Source organism: Balaenoptera physalus, assembly GCF_965194825.1.
Source record: "Balaenoptera physalus genome assembly, chromosome: 1".
Taxonomy (NCBI): domain Eukaryota; kingdom Metazoa; phylum Chordata; class Mammalia; order Artiodactyla; family Balaenopteridae; genus Balaenoptera; species Balaenoptera physalus.
The window spans coordinates 124,097,062-124,107,705 of record NC_138882.1 but is presented as its reverse complement, the minus strand read 5'-3'; the positions used below and the strand labels follow the sequence as shown (position 1 = coordinate 124,107,705).

Genomic DNA, 10,644 nt, shown 5'->3' with positions numbered 1-10,644 from the left:
TTGTATTGTACAATTTGCTGTATTTTCCTGAATATTTGAGGGAGAATATTCAGCAACACCCTTTGGGATGATGTACACATGTGTTTGGCATTTTTCATGGGAACACAGCATGGTGGCATCAATATTTACTATCCTCTTAAAATGAGTATAAGTTAGAGCCTCTAATATTTTCCATGGCTTGCTCAAAACAGTCTTAGTCAATCATACATGATGAGGATGATATAAATGATTTAAGACCAAGTTAATTTCATTTTAGGGAGCAGATGAGCCTAAGACATAGCCTAAGCCTATCATTTATATATTTAGCCATCTCTCCTTTTGGGCATTCCATTTTACTAAATATATTCCCTAATTCTTCCTAATTCAATTAAATTAGTTACCTGCCACCTAATTAGTCAGAGTAAAACAGTCTGTTTGCAGTCTTTTGCTTCTTTTTTTTTTTTTTAAAGATTTATTTATTGATTGATTGCTATGTTGGGTCTTCGTTTCTGTGCTAGGGCTTTCTCCAGTTGCGGCAAGCGGGGGCCACTCTTCATCACGGTGAGCGGGCCTCTCACTATCGTGGCCTCTCTTGTTGCGGAGCACAGGCTCCAGACGCGCAGGCTCAGTAGTTGTGGCTCACGGGCCTAGTTGCTCCGTGGCATGTGGGATCTTCCCAGACCAGGGCTCGAACCCGTGTCCCCTGCATTGGCAGGCAGATTCTCAACCACTGCGCCACCAGGGAAGCCCTCTTTTGCTTCTTAACAGGGTTCACATCTACCCAACTGACTAACAAAGCTATGTCTATAATGGACACTTCGAGATTAAAAATCATACAAGAAATGAAAAAAAAAATTCTGGAAAAAAATATATTTTTCAAGGATAGAATTAACAAATTGGGATTCAGTTCATTGCTAGCAAGCCATTAAGTCACTCGGCACTGTCCATGATCAGTTGTATACATGTGATTCTACCTAGCAATACCAGATTGATGAGCTGGTAATATAAATTCAGGAAAACGACATTTATATATTTTTCTGCATCCCTCTCTTGCCTTATAGGCAAAATAACTGACTTTCTTAGACATTGTGAAATTTAATATTTCTTAATAAAAATATAAAATTATGTGATCCTTGGAAAGTTTTAAAAAGAGTAATAACTTAGTGTAGGTTATGTTTTTAAAAGTCAAGTTCCTGAAATATTTAAATCATTAGTTTAGCAGCAAAAATAATTTGCTTTTTAAACAAAAAAAATTAACATTTTAAATAAAAAGATTGAAATTATGTTTAATGTTTTTAGATTTGAAATACTTTTTCTCTTATGATCAAATAGGTGATAGAGAAAACACTAATTTTTATTTTACTATTGATAATTTCACATAGCAAAATCTCTCTCTCTCTAGATACCCTAGAGCTGTTTTATTATAACTGTTTTATAATGAACTAATCAATGAATTAGGTATAATAGAGTATAATTTTCAGCATAACAAAACTGTTTTAATATCTTTCATAAATTTTCCTTTTTGTACATTTTATTTATTTATTTTTAACCATTTTTAATTGAAATGTAGTTAAGTTACAATGCTATGTTAGTTTCAGGTGTACAGCAAAGTGATTCAGTTTTATATATATATATATATATATTTTTTTTTTTTAAGATTCTTTTCCATTACACATTATTGCATGACATTGACTATAGGTCCCTGTGCTATACAGTAGGTCCTTATTGTTGATTTTATATGTAGTAGTGTGTATATGTTAATCCCAAACTCCTAATTTGTGTCCCCCACCCCCTGCTATCCCCTTTGGTAACCATAAATTTGTTTTCTATGTCTGTGAGTCTATTTCTTTTTTGTAAATTAGTTCATTTGTATAATTTTTTTTAGATTCCACATATAAGTGATACAATATTTGTCTTTCTCTGTCTGACTTTATTTAGTATGATAATCTCAAGCCCATCCATGTTGCTACAAATGGCAATATTTCATTCTTTTTTATATCTGAGAATATTCCCCTGTATGTATACACCACATCTTCTTTATCCATTCATCTGTCAATGGACATTTAGGTTGCTTCCATGTCTTGGCTATTGTAAATAGTGCTGCTATAAACATTGGGGTGCATGTATCTTTTCAAATTAGTGTTTTCTCTAGATATATCTCAGGAGTGGGATTGCAGGATCGTTTGGTAACTCTATTAGTTTTTTAAGGAACGTCCATACTGTTCTCCATAGTGGCTATACCAATTTATATTCCCACCAGCAGTGTAGGAGGATTCCCTTTTCTCCACACCCTCTCCAGCATTTATTATTTGTAGACTTGTTAATGATGGTCATTCTGACTGGTATGATGTGATACCTTACTATAGTTTTGATTTGCATTTCTCAATTACATTAACAATATTAAGCACCTTTTCATGTGGCTATTAGCCATGTGTGTGTCTTCTTTGGAGAAATGTCTACTTAGGTTTTTCTGCCCATTTTTTAATTGGGTTGCTTGTTTTGTTGATATTAAGCCATATGAGCTGTTTGTATATTTTGGAAATTAATCCCTTGACAGTTGCATCATTTGCAAATATTTTCTCCCATTCAATAGTTGTCTTTTTGTTTTGTTTATGGTTTCCTTTGCTGTGCAAATCTCTTAAGTTTAATTAAGTCCCATTTGTTTATTTTTGTTTTTATTTCCACTACTCTAGGAGATGGATCCAAAAATATATTGCTGCAATTTATGTCAAACAGTGTTATACCTATGTTTTCCTCTAGGAGTTTTATAATATCTGCTCTTACATTTAGGTCTTTAATCCATTTTGACTTTATTTTTGTATATGATGTTAGAGAATGTTCTAATCTCATTGTTTTACATATAGCTGTCCAGTTTTCCTAGCACAGTTACTGAAGAGACTGTCTTTTCTCTATTTTATATTCTTGTCTCCTTTGTTGTGGATTGGTTGACCATAAGTGGATGGGTTTATTTCTGGGCTTTCTATCCTGTTCCATTGATCTATATTTCTGTTTTTGCATCAGTACCACACTGTTTTGATTACTCTAGCTTTGTAGTATGGTCCGAAGTCAGGGAGCCTAATTCCTCCAGCTCCTTTCTTCTTTCTCAAGATAGCTTTGGCTATTCTGTTTTTTTTTGTATTTCCATACAAATTAAAAAAAAATTTTGTTCTAGTTCTCTGAAAAATGCCATTGGTAATTTAATTGGGATTGCATTGAATCTGTAGATTGCTTTGGGTTGTATGCTTATTTTAATAATACTGATTCTTCCAATCCAAGAACAAAGTATACCTTTCCATCTGTTTGTGTCATCTTCAATCTCTTTCATCAGCGTCTTATAGTTTTTGGAGTACAGGTCTTTTGTCCCCTTAGGTAAGTTTATTCCTAGGTATTTTATTCTTTTTGATGTGATGGTAAATGGTATTGTTTTCTTAATTTCTCTTTCTGATATTTTGTTGTTAGTGTGTAGAAATGTAACAAATTTCTGTATATTAATTTTTTATCCAGCAACATTACCACATTCATTGATGAGCTATAGTGGTGTGTGTCCTTAAGATTTTCTATGTATAGTATCATGTCATCTGCAAACACTGACAGTTTTACTTCTTTTCCAATTTGGATTCCTTTAATGTCTTTTTGTTCTCAGATTGCTTTGGCTAGGACTTCCAAAACTATGTTGAATAAAAGTGGCAAGAGTGGGACTCCTTGTCTTGTTCCTGATCTTAGCGGAAATGCTTTCAGCTTTTCACTGTTGAGTATGATGTTAGCTGTGGGTTTGTCATATATGGCCTTTATTATGTTGAGGTATGTTCCTTCTATGCCCATGTTCTGGAGAGTTTTTATCATAAATGAGTGTTGAATTTTATCAAAACCTTTTTGTACATCTATTGAGTTGACCATATGGTTTTTATTCTTCAACTTGTTAATGTGGTGTATCACATTGATTGATTAGCAGATATTGAAAAATCCTTGCATCCCTGGAATGAATCCCACATGATAATGGTGTATGATCCTTTTAATGTATTGTTGGAATTGGTTTACTAGCATTTTGTTGAGGATTTTTGCATCGATGTTCATCAGTGATATTGGCCTGTAATTTTCTTTTCTTGTGATATTTTGGTCTGCTTTTGGTATCAGGGTGATGGTGGCCTCACAGAATGAATTCAGAAATGCTCTTTTCTCTGCAATTTATTTGTGTTCTGTGGAGCTGCCCATTGTGACCTTATCTTGTCAATAGAAGTGATGTTTTTATTTCTTTTTAAGGTGTAAGAATAGACTTCAGCCAGGGGAAGAAAATGGTGGAAGCAATGAAGTCAGAGGAATCTGTACAAAATATCCTTTAAATGGCTAATGTGACTGAAACATATTGGGAGGATGTTTGTTCTGGGATATCAGCCTGGATGATGACGGGGATGAATGTTTTTCAGTGACACAGAAAGCTATTTAATGTTGTTCTCAGGCTCCAGGGATTTTAAGTAGTGGCATTCAGCAGTTTCTTTGTTGACCAGCTACATTTTTTGGCAGCAGGCTCAAGTGCTCACGGTTGCGCAGAGCAAGGAGCATGCTGAACAGTGATATTCCAGTTTAAAAAAACAAAGCTGCAAACAAAGCTTCATCAAGAACATTCATAATTGGGATAGCAGCCAAGATGGCAGAGTATAAGGACCCTAAGCTCACGTCTTCTCAGGAGCACACCAAAATCACAACTAACTGCAGAACAACTATATATGAAAAAAGATTGGCACCTACAGAAAAAATCTTCTACGACTAAAGATATAAAGAAAGAAACACAAAGAGGTGGGTAGAAGGGATGGACTTGCGATATAATCAAATCCCAGAACACCCTAGATGGGCAAACCACAAACTGGATAATAATTGTATTACAGAGGTTCTCCCAAAGAAGTGAGAGTTCCGAGCCCTATGTCATGGCACCCAGCCTGGGTGTCCATCCATCAGTGGGAAGAGGAGCCCTTAGAGCATTTGGATTTGTAGGCCAACGGGGTTTCATTACAGGGACCCCACAGGATTGGGGGAAATAGAGACTTCACCCTTAGGGGTTGCACACAAAATCTCACATGCACCAAGGACAAAAGCATAGTTTGATAGGAGCCTGAGGCAGACCTACCTGCTGGTCTTGGAGAGTCTCCTGTGGAGGCAGGGGATGGCTGTGGCTCACCCTGGGGACATAGACTCTGGTGATGGACATACTGGGTAGTATTCTTCTGTGTGATCTCTCCTGGAGGCTAGCATCTTGGCACCAACACCTGGCCCTACCCAAGAGCTTGTAGCCTACAGGGCTGGGATGCCTCAGGTCAAACTACAAACTGGATGAGGACACAGCCCCATCCATGAGCAGACAGGTTCCCTAAAGACTTCCTGAGCACATTGTCACCTCTACACATGCCCTTAGACACAGTCCTACTCACCAGAGGGCCAAGACCCAGCTCCACCCATCAATGGGTATACCTGGGAACAGCTGGCTCCTGGTCCTTGGGTGATGAGAGGGGAATACACTGCTGGGACGTATAGGACATCTCCTAAAGAGGACTATTTCTCCAAGTTCAAGAAACACAACTAACCTACCACATACATAAAAATACAAATAGCAATTTAGACAAAATGAGGTGACAGAGGAATATGTTTCAGATGAAGAAACTAGATAAAACCCCAGAAAAATAACTAAGTGATGTGGAGATGGGCAATCTACCCAAGAAAGACATCAGAGTAATTATCGTAGAAATGATCAAAAACTCAGGAAAAGAATGGATGCACAGAGTGAGAAATTAGAAGTTTCTAACAAAGAATTAGAAAATATAAAGAACAACCAAACAGAATTAAAAAATTACAAAAACAAACTAAAAATACACTAGAAGTAATCAATAGTAGAATAAATGAAGCAGGAGAATGGATCAGCAAGCTGGAAGACAGAGTAGTGGAAATCACTGCCACTAAACAGAAAAAAGAAAAAAGAATGAAAAGAAATGAGGACTGTTTAAGAGACCTATGGGACAACATCAAGAGTCCTAATATTTGCATTATAGGCATCAAAGAAGAAGAAGAGAGAGGGAAAGGGCCTGAAAAAATATTTGAAGTGATAATAGCTGAAAACTTCCCTAACCTGGGGAAGGAAACAGTCACTCAAGTCTGGGAAGCGCAGAAAGTCCCATACAGGATTAATCCACAGAGGAATACACCACGGCACATTGTAATCAGAATGACAAAAAATAAAGATAGAGAGAGAATATTAAAAGCAACAAGGGAGAAGCTACAAATAACATTCAAGGGAACTCCCATAAGGCTATCAGCTGATTTTTGAGCAGAAACTCTGCAGGCCAGAAGGGAGTGGCATGATACACTTAAAGTGATGAAAGAGAAAAACCTACAGCCAAGAATACTCTACCCAGCAAGGCTCTCATTCAGATTTGATGGAGAAATCAAAAGCTTTATAGACAAGTAAAATGTAAGAGAATTCAGCACCACCAAACCAGCTTTACAACAAATGCTAAAGGAACTTTCCTAGGTAAAAAACAAAGGGTCACAACTAGTAGGGAGATTAAAAGACAAAAGTAATAAAATCATCTGTATCCACAATAAGCAGTTAAGACATACACAAAATAATTAGATGTAAAATATAATATCAAAAACAGTAATCGTGAGGGGTTAAGAGTACAAATACAGGGTATGTAAAATGCATTTGAAATAAAGAAATCAGCAATTTAAAACAAGCATATATATGTGTGTATATATATATATATATATATATATAGAGAGAGAGAGAGAGAGAGAGAGAGAGAGAGACGGAGAGAGAGAGACTGCTGTATAAAACCTCATGGTAAGCACAAACAAAAAGTCTGTAATAGCTATATACACAAAAAAGAAAAAGGAATCCCACCATATCACTAAAGGTAGTCATCAAATCACAAGAGAACAGAACAAAAAATGAAAGGGAAAAAAGACCTATACAAATAAATCCAAAATGATTAACAAAATGGCAATAGGAACATGTATATCAATAATTATCTTAAATGTAAATGGACTAAATGCTCTGACCAAAAGACATAGACTGAATGGATACAAAAAACAGGACCCATATATTTGTGGCCTACAAGAGAGTCATTTCAGATCTAGAGACACATGCAGACTGAAAGTGAGGAGATTGAAAAAGTTATTCCATGCAAACAGAAATCAAAAGAAAGCCAGAGTAACAATACTTATATCAGACAAAATAGACTTTAAAATAAAGACTGTTACAAGAGACAAGGAAGGACACTACATAATGATCAAAGGGTCAATCCAAGAAGAAGATATAACAATTGTAAATATATATGCACCCAAAATAGGAGCACCTCAATATATAAGGCAAATGTTAACAGACATAAAAGGAGAAATCAACAGTAACACAATAATAAGGGGAGTTTTAACACTCTACTTACATCAGTAAGTGGATCATCCAAACAGAAAATAAATAAGGAAACATAGGCTTTAAATGACAGTTTAGATCAGATGGCCTTACTTGATATCTGTAGAGCATTCCATCTGAAAGCAGCAGAATACACATTCTTTTCAAATGTACATGGAACATTCTCCAGGATAGATCACATGCTAGGCCACAAAGCAAGCCTCAGTAAATTTAAGAAAACTGAAATCATATCAAGCATTTTTCTGACCATAATGCTATGAAGTTAGAAATCAACTACAAGAGGGACTTCCAGGGTGGCACAGTGGTTAAGAATCCGTCTGCCAATGCAGGGGACACGGGTTCGATCCCTGGTCCAGAAAGATCCCACATGCTGTGGAGCAACTAAGCCCACGTGCCACAACTACTGAGCTTGCATGCCACAACTACTGAAGCCCACGTGCCTAGAGCCTGTGCTCCGCAACAGGAGAAGCCACCGCAATGAGAAGCCCGCATACCGCAATGAAGAGTAGCCCCTGCTTGCCACAATTAGAGAAAGCTCCCACACAGCAACGAAGACCCAACGCAGCCAAAAATAAAAATAAATAAATAAATGTATTTAAAATATCAAATACAAGACAACAAAAATGCAAAAAACACAAGTGGAGACTAAAAAGCATGCTACTAAACAACCAATGGATTACTGAAGAAATCAAAGAGGAAATCAAAAATTACCTAGAGACAAATGAAAATGAAAACACAATAATCCAAAACCTATGGGACACAGCAAAAGCAGTTCTAAGAAGGAATTTTATAGCGATACAAACTTACCTCAGGAAACAAGAAAAATATCAAGTAAACAACCTAACCTTATGCCTAAAGCAACTAGAGAAAGAAGAACAAACAAAACCCAAAGTTAGTAGAATGAAAGGAATCATAAAGATCAGAGCAGAAATAAATGAAATGGAGACTACAAAAAATTAGAAAAGATCAATGAAACTAAAAGCTGATTCTTTGAAAAGGTAAACAAAATTGATAAACCTTTAGCCAGACTCATCAAGAAAAAAAGAGAGAGGGTCCAAATCAATAAAATCAGAAATGGAAAAGAAGAAGTTACAACTGACACCACAGCAATACAAAGGTCGTAAGAGGCTACTATGAGCAGCTATACACCAACAAAATGGACCACCTAGAAGAAATGGACAAATTTTTAGAAATCTCCCAAGACTGAACCAAGAAGAAATGGAAAATATGAACAGACCAATTCCCAGTACTGAAATTGAATCAGTAATTTAAAAACTCCCAACAAACAAAAGTCCAGGACCGGATGGCTTCACAGCTGAATTATACCAAACATTTAGAAAAGAGTTAACACGTATCCTTCTGAAACTATTCCATAGATTTTCTTAAACCATGAAAAATAGCATAACTCCAATACAATGAGGTGGAATTTATTGCCAGAGAGTTGCTAAAGCTGGATGTATTGTTTCTGGAAATTATTACTCTGGAGCCAAATATAGTTGGATTTGTATATGTCTACCTATTACAACATGAACTGAACATTTAGCCAATATATGGTTTGAGCTAGACAACTAATATAAAAAATGCAGGTTCTTTTGTGTTCCATTTAGGTTGACTGTCTCCACTGATCCCATTACGGGAAAACTGCCAAATCTCTACTTCATCTGGGGCTGTAGAGACAGCCCTAAGAAAAATGTACGGGAGTTATTTTGTTGTGAGTTTTTAATCTTTTAAGTTTTCCACTGAAACTTGTTTCATTAAAATGGGAGAAACCTGTCAGAGAGCTGCCTCTGTAGTTTGTATTATTTCTTTAGATTTGGTGATCTGCTTTATGTATAGAATTCCCCCCGTGACGGTTTATTGTGCTTTCTAAGCCATAGTGATTCTGGCCATGTTTTGAATTTGCAATGACATTGTTTTGGTTTAATTTGACATCTAATGCATGTTTTAGATTAGTTTGATTCTCACTTAATGTAATATTTAATAATAGCTTGAGAATTTGAAAGATTTTCCACCAGTCTTCTATAGAATAGTTACTAGTGTTGCTAATTTATGCCATAAAAAATGTTATTTAGTCCTTCAGTATTTGCTAATTTTTTCTTTAAAAAAATGGGTATTTAGTCTGGAGGCAGAATCTGTCCTTTTCCTTAGTAAAAAGCTATTTTCAAATTTTACCTTTGATCAAATTCAAAAATACTTCAAAAAATGGATCAGTTTTTGTATGGTAATATTATTCTCTGGAATATAAATGTGATGCTTAACTTCATGACATTTTCTTTGGGAGTAGAATACTATGGCATGGCAAATGGAACTTTCTGGGCTTTTTGACTTTTTTATACTCATCTGTTTTCTATTGTTCAAGATTTGAGTTAAAACTAAGTTGTCTTTTTTGATTTTTTTCTCCCTAGGCATGAATTCTGGGTCTATCAGATGCTAGGATCAGACGAGTAATGCCCAGGTTGTGGTTAAAGGCATTATTTAATTATAAAAAGTTTAAAAATTAATAATAACTTAGATAATTCTCAGCTTTGAACTTCTTAACTCCTCAGGGGAAAGTAAACTAGAATGTAAAGACTAATATCAGATGATTAATTCAAGGTCACACAGGGAAGCAAAAATGGGAATTGTGTGTTCTTCATAGTCTACTAATATAAAGGAGACTTCTCGATAGCTATGATTGATAGATTATACTTATTAAACACTTAATATCTATAGTAAATTATTTCAGAACTTGGAATTTAGAATGAAATACAATGAACTTTAAGCATGGCCTCTATTTTTTTTTTTTAATTATAAGGTGATGGGTAGAGGAAGATGCACACAGATGTTATTCCATTTAAGAACCATAAAGTTCTTCATTAATTCATAAGATTCTAGACACTGTGTTGAAGATTGGGGATGCAAAGATGGGTGACTTTGTATCTTTTATTCTTCTATGACTTTTACCTTCAAAGAGAGAAAAGTGTAGTCAAAGACATAGCTATGTAACATGATTACATTAGAGGAACAAGATAAGTGACATGAGAAGGTAAGTGAAAAATAGGTTGAAAAGTGAAAGATCTATCTGTGTAAATAAAATTTTTTCTGTATTTCCTCAAAATTATATTTTATCTGGACGGTAAATTTATTGAAGTTGGGGCCTATACCTCACACTGTTTTTGCATCCTCCGTAGGACCTATATTAGTGCTATGCTATGCTACATACAGCCACCCTTGATATTGGCAATGAATGACTCCAAATAACTTCAACA

General features: G+C 35.4%; 1 long non-coding RNA gene across 1 annotated transcript in view; it reads right to left on the bottom strand.

The window, feature by feature from the left end:
- Positions 1-422: 422 nt before the first annotated feature.
- The window catches only part of LOC309641535, a 352,162-nt gene continuing 341,940 nt past the window's right edge, over positions 423-10,644 (bottom strand). Inside the window, exon 2 of the long non-coding RNA XR_014252674.1 lies at positions 423-736. This is a non-coding gene — a long non-coding RNA (uncharacterized lncRNA). The remainder of the gene's footprint in view (positions 737-10,644) is intronic.